Source organism: Chrysochloris asiatica, unplaced genomic scaffold, assembly GCF_000296735.1.
Source record: "Chrysochloris asiatica unplaced genomic scaffold, ChrAsi1.0 scaffold00016, whole genome shotgun sequence".
NCBI lineage: Eukaryota > Metazoa > Chordata > Mammalia > Afrosoricida > Chrysochloridae > Chrysochloris > Chrysochloris asiatica.
The window spans coordinates 2,238,392-2,248,694 of NW_006408534.1; positions in this window are offsets into that span (position 1 = coordinate 2,238,392).

Genomic DNA, 10,303 nt, shown 5'->3' on the forward strand with positions numbered 1-10,303 from the left:
TTTGTTCCCAAAAAAAAAAAAAAAAAAAAAAAAGTTAAAAACACAAAGGAAACAAAAGGACAGAAACAAATTTAAAACTCACCTAAATCCAAGGTGTTCAGAGGTTTGGGTGCAAGGAAAATAGTCAAGCATTCCAGAAGCACATATTTCAGAAGTTAAAATAAGAAATACAAACCCTGCTGATTAGTCATGAACTGAATACTTTGAATTCTGGAAGGTCAGAAATCAGAAAAGCAGATTCTAGTACCAGCAACAAGGAAATAGAAATGCAGGCAACAAGGAAATAGAAATGTAGGCAACATTTGTCTTCATTTCTTAAACATAAGAAATGTTTCATTATTTATATTTTGCCTAAAAAATAACAACTTTAGATTTTTTGCTTAGAGGTGGCAGAATCAATGCATATTTACTTAGTGCCTGTCCCAGAAATTCACTGAAATGATTGAAAACAACAACCAAAAATAGAACTAGAAAATCATTACCCATGTTGAAACTAGGGGTAATAAAAGAGATTATGATGAATATCTATATAGACATTCACTTCAAGTCATAGAAGGGTACATAGAAACCACTGCTCAATACTCTTAAGAAGGATGCTTGGTGGTAAGTTTATGTGTCAATATGGCTAGGCTATGGTGCCTTGTTGCTTGGTCAAACACTAGTCTATACACTGCAGTGATGTATTTATATGTAATTAGCCATAAGTAATGCAGTCAGTTGGCCATTTGTAAAGCAGCTTATCTGCCATAATGTAGGTAGACCTAATTCAATCAGTGGAGACCTTAAGAGCCAAACCAGAGGTTTCCTGAAGGAAGATTCTGTCTCCAGACTTTAGACACTCTGAAAGAATTTCCCTTCCTCCCCCAGCACTTGACAAACCAATTTTGGTACACCGAATTTCTAGTCTATCACCTGACCTACATATTTTGGACATACCAAGTCTCACAAATGCATTCATCAGAATCAATCTCTCCCTATCTCTATGTGTGTGTAGAGATATACATACATACATACGTACATACATATGTACATACATGCATACATAACTCCAACCAAACATAGTGCCAGTGAGTCTATTCCAACTTCCCAAGGCTGTAAACCATTATGGAAATCCTTGTCTTTCTCCTGAGGAGTGGCTGGTGGCTTTGAACAGCCAACTTTTTCATTAACAGTCTAGTGTAGGATAAGCACTGGACTGTGAATCACAAGGTCAGCAGTACAATCCCACCAGTTGCTCCTCAGAAACCCTATACAGGGTCACTGAGTTGGAACCAAGTCAATGGCACTTAACAACAAGATATACAAGGTTGAATTAAAAATTACACACACTCTGGCTGTAGAATTTATTTTAATCAACTTTTAGAAAAGGCAAATACATCATTTTTTTGGACATAATCTCCTTGCTTTTCAATACACTTTGTCCATCCGTAAACAAGCTTTCTTATTCCCTTATTTAAAAAAATATATTTTAGACTGACCTGTGAGCCACAAATGCACCGCTATCTTCACTTCTTCATCAGAGGTGAATCTGTATCCTAGAAGGGCTGCTTTCAGGGGACCAAACAGGTGAAAGTCTGATGGAGAAAGATCAGGACTATAGGAGGATGTTTTAACACCTCAAAACAACGTTTTTGCAGAGTGTCTACAGTGTGGGCAGAGGTATGTGGCTCTTTGTTGTCATGCAAGCTCTCAATGCCCTTGGGTAGCAGTTTTCTGTGTTTCATCAGAAGTTTAGGCTTTAGCTCTTCATTGAGCATCTCACTGTAACAAGCATTGTTGATCGCTGAACTTTTTTCCTGATAGTGTTCCACTGGTCCTTGAGAATCCCAGAAAGCTATAAGCATCAATTTTTCAGTGGATGGTTGACTTTTGAACTTTATCTTGGTTGGCAATTGAGGATGTTTCCATTAGATACTTTGCCATTTACTCTCAGGCTCTTAGTGATGAATCCATGTCTTGTCATCAGTAACAATTTTTTTTTTAAGTAAGTTTTACTTTCCTTTGAGTATCGGTCCAAATTTTGTTTGTAGATGTCCAAAGTATTCTGTTTATGCTCTTCCATGAGTTGTTTTGGCACCAATCTCACACAAACTTTTCAAAACCCAAGTCTGTCATGGGTTATTTCCTGTAATAGACACTAATAGCCAAAGACCAGGAGAGTTGTGGGATGACATCAAAAACATCATACAGGAAGAAAGCAAAAGGTAAGTAGGAAGAAAAGAAAGAAGGAAAAGACCAAAATGGATATCAGAAGAGACTTTGAAATTTGCTCTCCAGCATACAGATGCTAAAGCAAATCAAAGAAATAAGGAGGTAAAAGAGCTGAACAGAAATTTTCAAAGGGCAACTCAAGAAGATTAGTCAAGTATTATACAGAAACGTGAAAAGATTTGGAATTAGAAAACCAAAAGGGAAGATTATGCTCAGCATTTCTCAAGGTGAAAGAACTGAAAAATAAAATTCAAGCCTCAATTTAGCAATACTGAAAGAGTCTATGGGCAAAATATTGAATGTTGCAAAAAGAATAAAAAGAAGATGAAAGGCATACATACAATCACTGCACCAAAAACAGTGGCCAGTGTTTAACCATTTCAAGAGGTAGCATTAATTCAAGAGCCAATGGTATTGAAGGAAGAAATCTAAGTTGCATTGAAGGCATTGGTGAAAATGAAGACTCCAAGAATTGACTGAATATGAATTGAAATATTTCAACAAACTGATGCAGCACTGGAGGCACTAACTCACCAATGCCAAGATTTGGAACACAGCTACCTGGCCAGCTGATTGGAAGAGATCCATATGTATGCCAATTCTAAAGAGAGGTGATCCAACAGAAAGCAGAACTCATCTGACAATATCATTAATATCACATGCAAGTAAAATTTTGCTAAAGATAATTTTTAAATGACTGCATTCAGTACATTGACAGGAAACTGCCAGAGGTTCAAGATGGAGTCAGACAAGGACATGAAATGAGGGATATCATTACTGATGTCAAATGGATCTTGGCTGAAAGCAGATAATACCATAAAAATGTTTACGTGTGCTTTACTGATGATGCAAAGGCTTTTGACTGTGTGGGTCATGACAAGCAATGGATAATATTGCAAAGAATAAGTATTACAGAACACTTAATTTTGCCCATAAGGAACCTGTATATAGACCAAGACACAGTAGTTTCAACAGAGTAGTTTAAAATCAGGAAAGGTGTGTATTCTTTCACCATACATATTCAATTTATATGCAGAGTAAATAATCCAAGAAGCTGGATTATATGAAATAGAGTGTGGCATGAGGATTGGAGGAATAGTCATTAACAACTTGACTCCTGGTGTGGTGCTGCAGGATCAGCACTGGACCTCTAACTACAAGGTTGGCAGTTCAAACTCACCAGTTGTTACTTGGAAACCTTATATAGGATCCCTATGAGTCGGAACTTACTCATTGGCCGTTAACAACAAAAACAACATATGCAGATGCTGTAAGCTTGCTTGCTGGAAGCAAAGAGGATTTAAAATACTTACTGATAAAGATCAAAGACCACAACCTTCAGTATGGGTTGCACCTCAATAGAAAGAAAACAAAATTCCTCACCATATAGCCTCATATGTATCTAAAAGTTGGACAATAAATAAAGAAGACCATATGAGAACTGATGAGTTTGAGTTATGGTGTTGGAGAAGAATATTAAAAGTACCATGGACTGCCAAAAGAGCAAGTAAATCTGTGTTGGAAGAAGTACAGCCAGTGTGCTCCTTAGAATTCAGGATTGTGAGACTTCGCCTCTTATACTTTGGACATATTATGAGGAGGGACCTGTCCATAGAGAAGGACATCATGCTTGGTAAAGTAGAGGATGAATGACAAAGAGGGAGGCCCCAATGAAATGGATTGGTACAGTGGCAGTAGCAATGGGCTATAGTGTAACCATAATTGTGAGAATGGCACAGTACCAGGCAGTGTTTAGTTCTGTTGTGCATAGGGTCTCCATGAGTCAGAATTGACTCTACAGCACCTAATAAAAGCAACAGCAGGAAACAGGTCAGCAAAAAAGAGGACGACCCTCAATGAAATGGACCGACACAGTAGCTGCAACAATGGGCTCAAACATAATGCTGGTTTGAGGATGGCACAGGATCAGACCATGTTTTGTTCTGTTCTACACAGGGTTACTACATTTTGAAACCAACTCAATGGTACCTAACGACAACAGTAAAGAAAATTTAAATATATTGGATTATGGTCTGAAATTTATTCTGTGTCATTTCCACAAATTTCAGACTATAATCCAATAACATTAGAAATAAAAAACAGAGGAAGAAATTTTACATCCTAATACTAAAAAATAAATAAATAAATAAGATCAATTCTTCTATACAACATGACGCAAAGAGTGAATTGAAGTGCAGTGGTAGAAAAATCAAGCATGAAGACAGTACTAATCAAAACCTGAGTGGTGCTGGGGGCTAATGCACTTAACTGCAAGGTCAGTTTGAACCGCAAGGTCTGCAATTCAAGCTCACCAGCTGCTCCTCAGAAACCCTATACAGGGTCGCTATGGATCAGAAACGGACTTGACGGCACTTAACAACATCAACAGGGTAAAACAAATATTACACCATGAGGAAAATCAATGTCCTGAAACATGAATATCGTAGTTAGGTGTCATTGAGTCGATTCCAACTCATAGCGACTTTGTATAAAATTTCTGAGAGTGGCTGATGAGTTTGAACTACTGACCTTGCAAATAGCAGTCCAGTGCTTATCCTACAGAGCCACACCGGGAATTCTGAAACATAATAGTACCAAGTAAGAAATCAGCTGTAAACAACCATTACACTTATGCATTTAATAACTGTCATGAAGGAACAAGGACTCAACAAGATTGAAACGAAATATCAAAAGAAAGACTGTAGATTCAAATATTCCCAGAGGTGCATTGGAAGAAAGGCCTGATGATTTATTACTGAAAAACCAGCCATGGCAAACCCTATGGAGCACAATTCTAATCTGACACACACATAGTCACTATGAATTGAAGTCAACTCAATGGCAACTCTTTAAGTTTTCTTGTTTACTTTCTGTCTCCTCCAGCAGCCCATAAGCTCCATGAAAGCAACACTTCTCTGACTCTTTTGTTTACTGCTATATCTCTAGCAACTAGAACAGTGCTTAGTACTTAATAGGTGCTCAGCCAGTATATGTTGAGTCATTGAGAGAGAGAGAGATGAGTAAGAGAAAGAGTAAATGCAAAAATACATGGAGCTCTAAACACCTTATGAAACCACAAAAGACAGTTTAATTCTAGATTAATTTGATATTTTTTTTATGAAAGATAGAATGTTGTGTAAAAGTTTAGACTATATCAGAATATTCTATTTTTGAAACAAAAACTGTATAAGTTAAAATTCAAGAAACTCCTGGATACCATATAAAATGTTTAATTTTAGCTACTTCACTCTCAGTTTTCACACAACCCTCTCAGGTGGGATTAAAAATAGTTTCTTAAAAATAGTTCTTCAGTCTTGTGTAGATGTATATGAAGTACACAAGTTCCCATGAGAATAAGAGTTGCAAGCAAAATCTAAACCTAGAATTAGGAAATTTTTACTTTAATTACTAAACTATGCAGTCAAAGCATTTAAAGACATCAAGTTTATTTAAACTATCCAGTCTAATGTGAGAAGCTATCACAGGAACATAAAAAAAAAAAAAAACCTAGATTGATAGGATTAAATAATAACATAATGAATTTGTTCTAAAGCTCAAGACTGTTCCCAAACAGCTAATATATGTGGTAGATTCCCACATGGAAATCATGCAAAAGAGACCACAGGTTCCAAAATGAAGCTTAATACTGCTTATTTTCTGATGCTCTCATAACTGCCTGTGTGTATATTAGAGATTGAATCATGCATTTAAAAACAAAAAATTAGAAACAACCCAATTTTTACTCATAAGAGAATGGGTAAACTATTGACTTGTCATGCAGTAGATTAATATGCAATAACTAAAAATGAAAAAAAAAAAGAAAGAAAACACGAAAAATCTCAAACACATGTTTCTCTTCTCATCCTTGTTCTTTGTACTCTGATTACCTAATCCTCTAATTTTTTTAAACTGTTTTCTCCCATTCTCTTCCCCTCTCTTCCATTCCTACTCCTCCCTTTTATTCACTTTTACTCTCTTCCTTTTCTTTCAAATTAGTTCTCTTCCATTTCCTTCCTATAACGGTCATTCTAAAAGTCATTGTTGTTGTTGTTGTGAAGTGCCGTCGAGTCGATTCCGACCCATAGTGACCCTGTATAGGGTTTCCAAGGAGCAGCTGGTGAGCTTCAATCACTGACCTTGCAGTTCAAATGGCTTTGCAGTCTGGGGCATTAACCCACAGTGTCACACCAGGTGACACCAAACAAGGTGCATAGCTATGCTTCTTGGTTGGAGGGGCGAGGGTCCTCTCGCCTAGGGCAAGAACCTGAACAAAATGAAGAGAGCTGCAGCCTACCAGATTGTTGTTGTTGTTGTTAAATGCCATCAAGTCAATTCTGACCCATAGCGACCTTGTATAGGGTTTCTACGGAGCAGCTGGTGAGCTTGAACCATCGCCCTTGCAGTTCAAATGACTGCATTCTGACACATTAGCCCACAGCACTACACCAGGACTCCAGACTCATCTTTAAATTCCAGTCCAGAAGTAATTTTCTCTAGTAAGCTTTCCTTTATGGCCCAAACCCCAGGAAAAGTTAATATCCTGTTAGGCCCCGTCTGTGGCCTCTCCAATTAGGAGACCCCAAAAAGATTATCAGGACTCGAGTTCGATACAACAGCAAGAGGTCTATTGTTTATTTGCCAGCGTGCTGGGGTCCACCTTCACAGTCTCCTAAAACCAGGAGACCAAGGCGACATTTTCCAACGCGCTGGGGTCCACCCTCACATAGACTCCTAAAACCAGGAGCTGAAGGCGACCCCACTTTGTTCTACATACTAGTTTTTATAGGGTTTTTAGAGGGCAGATTGTGCAGAGGCATAGGTACGGTCTTTGATTGGTTAATTAGTTTTACTCTATACTTTTATTGGTCTTGGCATGAAGCAAGCTTTTTAATCTATAAGCAGATGGATTTTGGCAATTGCAAGTGTGTTTAGTGTTTAGGATATTCTCATTCGTCTGGGTCAGTCTGACCGTTATGTGTTTCTCAAGGATTATTTTGACATTGAGGTTTTGGGGGCTGACTGATTGACCTCGTCTCTGGAGGGAACTAAAAAACTGAGGCCTTGTCTATCCAAAATGTTTTCTGAAGACTGACTAAAGTTTAGTCAAGTGATATCTAGTTAGGCATGATCAGTTAGGTCCTTACAGTTCCTTCTTCTGTGCTTCCAGAACATGTTGTATGTGCTATTAACACACAGCATTGTGAATTGAATTGTGTCCCCTAAAAATATGTGTTAAAAATCTTAGCCCTTATAACTGGGAATGTAATCCCATTATGTTAATGAGACTATATCAATGTAGGGTATACTTTAAACCAATCACTTGGGAGATATAAATGGAGCAAAGTAGCCATCAAAACGAGCAACTAGGAATGGGGAAAAGATAGGCGTCACATGGATATTGCCAAGACACAGTAACACTGGGGTTAAAGAAGCTGATACAAATATCTTCACCCTGAGTGGGCAGACAAAGCTTTCCCCTAGAACTGGTACCCTGAGTTCTAACCTCTAGACCCCGGAAGTATGAGAAAATAAATGTCTGCTGTTAAACACCCTGCCCCCACTAATGGCATTTCTATTAATAAAGCACTAGATAGCTTAGCCATACTCTCAATGCAGTTAGATGTTTAAGCTGGCTTTGCTGAAAGATACATTTTTTGAAAGCATTGATCATATCTAACGCATTTATATCTTCAGACTCTTATCACCCTTGACCCAGTATTCAAATCTCATTAGTCAAATTTGCAAAATGGAGTTGAATGGGCTGACATCTGTATGCATACTCAGCCACACTGAACCTCAATTCTTTCACAGATAAAATATTGGAGGAAATAAGAGGGAGAAGAAGAGCTGCCTCCAGGCTGTTGAGGAAGTTAAATAAGATAACAAATGAAAGTACTTAACATAAAATACAAGAATGTCAGAGTTGCCCAATAATCACAATGGATGCAAAGGTGTCTTTATTGGGTAAAAACTATGACTTTAGAAGCATTCAATTGTGCAGTAACCTTCCTCTTCCCCAAATCTATTTCGTTTACATCTGTTTAGTATGCAAGAAACTCTCTTAGCAGAGTGGTTACTTATGGGTTGGGGTGCTAATCTCAAGGTCAGCAGTTTGGAACTACCAGCCATTCCATGAGAGAAAGATGAGACTTTCTGCTCCTGTAAAGATGTAAAGCCTCGGAAACACTATGCAGGGTCTCTATGAGTCACAACCAACTCCACAGCACACTACCACCACCAGTTTGCACAGAATGAAGAGGCCACATTGGAAAGTAAGTCCTATGGTCCCCACAAATATTTAGTTGCAGTAAACTGGTGGTAAGGGTGCAGTACAAATGGCAGAAGCCAAACTCTGAGAACAGGAACCATCAGGACTAGAGAGGGAGAATCTGCCTTGGAATGGTGTAGCTCAATTGTTTTCAACTTGTAACTCATGCAATCACATAATATTAAATTTGCTGTATCCAATTACTTGACTCCTCCAGACACTTCTTATTCATCCCGCTGGGCTATGTGTCCTCAGTGGAGAGTCACTGTACCATAGGAAAGAGAGGCCGTGACATAACTGGAACCAGTTGTCCTAAATACAGGATATGGGTATCACCTGAGTTTACTATAACTCACTCACCTAGGTAATCAGCAAAATGTTCTAAAATGAGAAAAATTATAATTATAATCAAAATAGACGTCTCATTAAATCTTCTAAGTCCCTTAAGGGCAATACCAAGTAACCAGGAAGGGAGCCTTCCCCTTCTGCATCAGTTTATGAATTCTGAACATCTTAGCCAAAGAAGGAAAGCTGATATCTCTAAACCAGGAAGGACAGAAAGGGAACAGAGTTGAAGCTAAAACAAATGTGAAAAATAAAGATGGAAGCCACAAGCTAAGAATGCTGGAGTAGAAATATGGCTGAAGCCTGGGCCATGCATGACATCTTGAAGCTGCTACACCAATCCTCCTAGACTTGCTACCTCTAGATTTATTATGTCTGAAAAATAAACACAAATTTTGCTTTTAAAAATTCTAATAGTGTTTTTGAGACAATGCCATTGGTATGATATTTCCTTACAACCATATGAGCCTCCATTCAAGACATAAAATATTTGGAGACTGAATCAGCTGGTTCTAGCTTGGGCCACAGGGCGACCTGTAGGTCATGTGTGTGCAAGGCCCTATAAGAGGCAATCCCACTAGATGAGGGATTGGAGAGAGAGAGACAATTCCCTAAACGAATGTACATACATAAACACATACACTAATGCAGAGAATTTGCCTAGGTCATTGGGTTGAGGGATGGCTGAATAAACATCAGCTTCAAGTCTTTTTAATATCAGTTAGTTTGTTGTTGGTGTTGTTAGGTGCCATCAAGTCAGTACTGACTCATAGCGACCCTACGTACAACAGAACAAAACACTGCCCAGACCTGGGCCCATCTCACAATTGTTGCCATGCTTGAGTCCACTGATGCTGCCACTTTGCCAATCCATCTCTCTGGCGGTCTTCCTCTTTTTCTCTGACCCTCCACTTTACCAAACATGATATCCTTCTCCAGCAACTGGTCCCTCATGACAATATTTCCAAAGTATGAGACACAAAGTTTGGCTATTTGTGGCCTCCAAGGAGCACTCTGGCTGCACTTCTTCCAACACAGATATGTTTGTTCGTTTGACAGCCTATGGCATTTTCAATATTCTCCTCCAACACCATAACTCAAATGTATCAATTCTTCTTCGCTCATCCTTATTCACGGTCCACCTTTCCCATGCATATGAGGTTACTGAAAATATCATGGCTTGGGTAAGGCGCACCTTAGTCCTCATCTTTGCTCTTCAACGTTTTAAGGTCTTTTGCAGTAGATTTTCCTAATGCATTACATCATTTGATTTCTTGACTGCAGCTTCCATGAGCGTTGATGGTTGATCCTTGAAGAATGAAGTCCTTGACAACTTCAATCTTTTCTCTGTTGATGACAATGTTGTTTAATGGCCCAGCGGTGAGGATTTTTGCTTTCTTTACATTGAGATGCAATCCATACCAAAGGCTGTGCTCTTTGATCTTCATCTGTAAGGATTTTAAGTCCTCTTCACTTTCA